At 44.9% G+C, this 5,617-nt stretch overlaps 1 long non-coding RNA gene across 1 annotated transcript; it reads right to left on the reverse strand.

Moving 5' to 3' along the window:
• Positions 1 to 1,524: 1,524 nt before the first annotated feature.
• On the reverse strand, positions 1,525 to 4,894 carry LOC129046646 (uncharacterized). The gene is made up of 3 exons (XR_008508285.1): positions 4,772 to 4,894; positions 4,259 to 4,310; positions 1,525 to 1,605 (listed from the first exon to the last, which is right to left on the reverse strand). It is a non-coding gene; the product is annotated as an uncharacterized LOC129046646 (long non-coding RNA).
• Between the last annotated feature and the right edge of the window lie 723 nt (positions 4,895 to 5,617).

The raw sequence follows: 5,617 nt of genomic DNA on the forward strand, positions 1-5,617 counted from the left end.
CCTGGAAAATCCCACATTTGCTCACGTTAGGAAGTCAATTACTAAAATATGTAAAGTGAGCCCAGGCTATAAGTGATTTTACAGTTTGCTTAACTGGTTTCTTAGGAGAAGCAGCACAGCAGGGTCTTTGCTTGACCTTCCCACTCTGTACCTTAAACATTTTCAGATTATGGAACAGCTGTTTTATTGTGGGTTGTTTGTTTGTTTGGGGTTTTGGGCTTTTATATTTGTTTTGCTTGTTTGTTTGTTTTTCTTGATTGGTTAGGTTTTTTTGGGAGTTTTTGTTTGGTTGGTGGGTTGGTTTGGTTGGGTGTGTTTTTTTGTTTGTTTGTTTTCTTTAATTTTATTTTACAGGGATTTTAAACTGCAAAGCTCTTCACAGAATAACAGGCTTAGAATATCCTGCATTGGAAGAGACCCATAAGGATCACTGAGTCCAACTCCTGGCCCTACACAGGACAGCCCCCAGAATTAAGCCATGTGCATGTGAGTGTTGTCCAAGTACTTCTTGAACTCTGTCAGGCTGGTGCTGTGACCACTCCTTGAGGAGCCTGTTCCAGTGCCCAGCCACCCCTCTGGGTGAGGAAACATTTTCTAATATCCAACCTAAACCTCCCCTGACAATTTCAGGCCATTCCCTCAGGCTCTGTCACTGTCATCACAGAGAAGAGATCAGTGCCTGTCCTTCCTCTCCCCCTGACCAGGAAGCTGTAACTGCAGTGAGCTCTGCCCTCAGTCTCCTCCAGGCTGGACAGACCAAGTGACCTCAGTCACTCCTCACACGGTTTCCCCTCAGGGCCCTTCACCATCTTTGTTCCCTCCTTTGGACACTGCAGTTGTTTCATGCCCTTCTTACATTGTGGCACCCAGAGCTGCCCCCAGCACAGGAGGTGAGGCTGCCCCAGTGCAGAGCAGAGCAGGACAATCCCCTCCCTTGCCCAGCTGGCCATGCTGTCCCTGATGCCCCAGGACAGGGATGGCCCTCCTGGCTGCCAGGGCACTGCTGGCTCGTGTTCAACTTTCTGCTGACCAGGACCCCAAATCCCTTTCCATGGCACTGCTCTCCAGCCTCTCATTCCCCAGTCTGTCTGTACAGCCACAGCTGCCCCATCCCAGGTGCAGAGTCTGGCACTGTGTCTGTTACTCTTCATATGGTTGGTCATTGTCCAGGCCCTTTAATTCTGCAAGGTCTCTCTGCAGGGCTTGTCTGCCTTGAGGGAGTCAACAGCTCCTCCCAATTTAGTATCACCAGAATAACAGCCCAAACTTCCCAATACAGGCTTTCAAACTGGCTTCTTGGGCAATGTCTTAGGCTAGCTTTTACTGTCACTTTATAGACAGGTTCTTTTTCATTTTCCTCATTTCACTTCAGTCGTTTGTGAACAGCTGGCTTTAACCTCACCATACCAGATCTGTGTATGGTGTTCCTAGCCTCAGCAGATCACCTTGATTTTTGCCACAGAAAGATCTGTGACTGATCTGTTGCATTCCCTGTTTGCTTACCTGTGCACTCTGGCCTACATCCAGGTCCTGAGAGCTCATGGGTAGATATTAAGGTAGACATCCAGATAATTTTTACACGAAGATCCCAATTTAGGTTTGTCCCTAAAAATGCAAGGTATAAATTTGATGAAATGTCACAGGTTTAAATCAGTATAAACCTACTGAAATCAATGAGGTTATTTGGATTCACAGCATGAGGGCTGCCTCCATCCCTGCTCTGACTGCAAAACTTCCCAGTTCAAGTGATGGTGCTTCTTTGATTTTACTGTTTAAGAGCCAACATTATTTAATATATAAAGGAATTACCTTGGCATGAAAGGAAGAAGGGAGACAATGACATTTGTCAAGAGTCAGGCCTGCAGTGTAGGGACAGACTGTCCTAAGGCAATCCAAAGTAGACCAGGCTCTGGGGATGACTGGGAGGGAAAGCTTGGCCAATGCAAAGAAAATAGGTTTAATTTAGCCTGGTAAATTGGGGATAATTTGGGATGGTAGTGATCTCCATTAGTGCAGCAAACATTAGGGATAAGGATGATGATTCAGCTTGGGGATGGCACAGCTGGTGCCACCAGTTGCCCTGCCAGAGCAAATGGGCTGTGCTCAGGAATGGCTTCAGACTGAAATGAAATAGTGATTCTGGCCTGTTAGAGCAAGTAGGGACTGAAAAGGCTCCCTGAGGAAGGAGAGTGACAAAAAACACCTATGAGTTTGAAGATGGGATTAAATTTGACTGTGAGAGGGTGGGAGGGGTTGGTGAGTGGCAGTGAGGTCCCTGCCCATTCTCTGCATCCCACATGCCCCCTTGCAGCCACTGTCAGGGCCCGCTCTGCCCATGGGGTGCTCACAGCCCTTTCCATGCAGAGTTCATCTCTGCCAACAAAAGTGAGCCTCTTCTGCAGTTGCTTTGGCACTTAAACACTGCCCTGAGGAGCCACATGTTGAGGCATGCAGCACCAGCTGGGTTCAGAGCAGTAGCACTGGAATGAGTGGCTGTGTTTTGGTGCCAGTGCCCTGCATCTTCCAGTTCCTACAAATCCACCTCTTTGTTCATTAATGTGGAGCCACATTGACACAGTTTTTTTTCCATGAACAATCAGATTTTTTTCTCTAGGTGTACTGCCTTTTCATTTACTATTGTTATTAGCTGATAAAAGTCTGGACATGTGTATTAAAGACCTGTGCATCTAACTAAGGCATTTACAACACACTAGTTTGTTGGGTTTTTTTTTGTCTTTAAATGAGACAAGCTTCCTGCCAGCCCTCTTAAAGCATAGAGAAGATAAACATAATAAAAATTAAATCGGTGTCAAGAAAACAAGCCTACAGATAATGCAGTCCACAAAGAGGTCCTGGGGAGAGAGCTGCACTTATCTTTTCAGTCAGGTAGAGCTTGTGTTTCAACATTAAACTCTTAGTTCTATCAAAACTAACACTTGTTTCCATCAAAGTCATTAGTCATTAGCTGTGCTCAGTTGATAAATATGTTATTAAAATGGGGTGCTAATAGAATAATCTGCAGCAAAGCTCAAAACACTCACATTTTCACTCAACAAATGCTTGGAAATATTTAGTGCATGTTTTTCTCAATGGCTTCTAAAATTTGGATGTCTTATGAAGCATATTTACATTCACTGTGATGGTAGCATCATCTGATAGAATCTCTGAGAGGGCATTTGCTGTAGTCTAGGCAATCCTTGTGATGAGGCATTAGTGAGCAAGAGCTGCCCATAAGCAACTGCACAATGTAAAAGCAGGAGGCTGGGCTGAACAGACTTCTGTGGTTTGATAAATGAGGTGTCAGTGCCCTGTTCCTACAAACAGCACTGTATGGTAAAGGAGAAAAAGGACTTCTTTCAACCCGTTGTTTAAGTACAAAAGCAGGTGGAATTGCTTTAAATTTGGTCCTGATGTAGAAAATCTGGCCTGTAACTGAAAATAAATGACCAGAGAGCTGCTGAATGGTACAGTGATGCTCCTCTTGTATCACTCTGACACGAGCCAGGATCAGGAGGAATGCTGAGAATACCTGGAGTAGGCTCTGTTCTCTTCTAATTATTCATAGCCAGCTGAAACAGAAGCTCTTCCTGCCCCTCATGCCTTCCTTCACCATAGTACATGGCACACACCAGGCTCGAGTCTGGCCAAAAATGTCATGGCCCTGGCTCATGTACCCTGCCATTAGTATGAGCTGTGCCACACTGTTGTGGCACATGAAGCTGTTATTCCCTGGGAGGAGGCTGGGGGAGGCTGGAATGTACCCTGGGCCCTGGGAGGAGGCTGGGGGAGGCTGGAATGTACCCTGGGCCCTGGGAGGAGGCTGGGGGAGGCTGGCTAGCCAGCTCCCTGCAGGCCAGCAGATGCATGGGGGGTTTAGGTGTCTTGCAGACGAGACAGGCACTACTTTTTCTTGTCTGAAGATCTTCTTCCTTCCTGACTCTCTTCCTGAGACAGACAAAAGTATGGAAAATGCCAGGGTCTGCTCTCTGCAGGGAGATAATTTCTGTCTCACTTCTGCTTCCAGACTCCCATGTAAGTGGCAGTCATGGGTATTACTAGACTTCATTTCATATAAGGTAATTTACCTGCCAACTTTTGAATGTGAAGATCTTGTTATCCTGTTCTACAAAAAGAATCTATATTTTAAAGTGATCTTTTTTTCTCTAGTTAAAAATCACACCAAATAGTTTAGATTTTGCTTTAAACATGCAAGGGGTTAAGTATTCAGGATATTTCTGTTGTGGCCAACACTACTTACAGAGTCAGAGAGGATGAAGAAGCTCTTCAGTAGCAGTGCCACTGCAGGAACACTGAAAAACAGAAGCTTGTTACCAGCATTATCCACAGAGTAACAGTGCAGAATATCCTGAGCTTGGTACAATCAGCCTGAACACAAGAGAGTGATTAGTTAGAGCTACAAGAGTATGAACACTAATGCATGTAAATCAACCCCAGCCTTTGAAATATATAAGAAAACTGAATATAAATTGGACATAAATTCCTCTTTGGGGTCACTTTGAAGTGCCTCTGGAACAAGAGAAGAATGTGGCCAGAGTATTTTCCAAAGGCCAGGTTAACATGGACTCCAAGAATATAGACACAAATCTGATAGCATTCAGTGCAGAAACCTGCTTGCTTAACAAAGAGAAAAATGTTACAGATGAAACCCAACATCTTCCTCAAGTGGACGATATCAGGGCACTGGTGTGTGCCTGTTTTCTACACTGTTATTTTTGGACACAGCCTCCCTTCTCCTCTGGAACTGACTCACCTCTACAGGAAAGCCTTTTCCCTCCCCAGGCAGTTGTTTGCATTTTCCTTCCATGGCTTCTGGTTTCCTTCTAAGGGTTTGCACCAAACCTCACAGACAAACAGTCTTAGAGCATGACCACTGGGACTCTTTACAAGGAGACACCTGAGCCAAAGAAAACAATAAATGCTTGAACTCTATCCTGTTAATCAGATCTGAAAGCATGATTACACCAAATCTTGTAAACCCCAACAAGTAATTCCTCTTATCCTCACTTTGCATACTTGGACAGTCAGGCATGGACAATTCCAGTTACTTTCCCCAAATCCATGCTGTGTAGCAGGCCCAGGAATAGATTTTAGATCTAGACATTTGTAGGCAGCCCAAACTGGAAGGGATGAGTTTTCAGTCAATATCAGCTCAGAAGCTGGTCTGAGCTGTCCCTTCTCAGTGCCTTCACTTCAATTGTACCAGGCAATGAAGCAGGGCAGGAGCACTCTGAACACAAACCAGACTCAAACCTTTCTCACAGCAACACTGTAGTTACTCTCTCTGCAATAAGAAACTGTTCTTTCATGTAGAAAATGAATCCCAGGGATTTAGGAAGCAAGCAGACACAATTTTGCACATCCTGATAGGAACAGGCACCCTAAAACAGGGCCCATTCAGGAGCTCCAAGGACCTTTAGCAGAAGATCCTTGTGGTGAATCTTTCTTTCAAATTCCCAAATAAATCCATCTTAAAAAGCAGGCTGCAGAAAACAAAAAGCAAGAATCTTAGTAATCACTGTATGTCCTTAAAAAATAAAGGGAAGGTGAAAGTGTCTCATTAGAGCTCAGTAGTTGGGTGGACCTGCAGGTGGCCAGG

This window comes from Molothrus ater, chromosome 3, assembly GCF_012460135.2.
Source record: "Molothrus ater isolate BHLD 08-10-18 breed brown headed cowbird chromosome 3, BPBGC_Mater_1.1, whole genome shotgun sequence".
Classification (NCBI taxonomy): Eukaryota; Metazoa; Chordata; class Aves; order Passeriformes; family Icteridae; genus Molothrus; species Molothrus ater.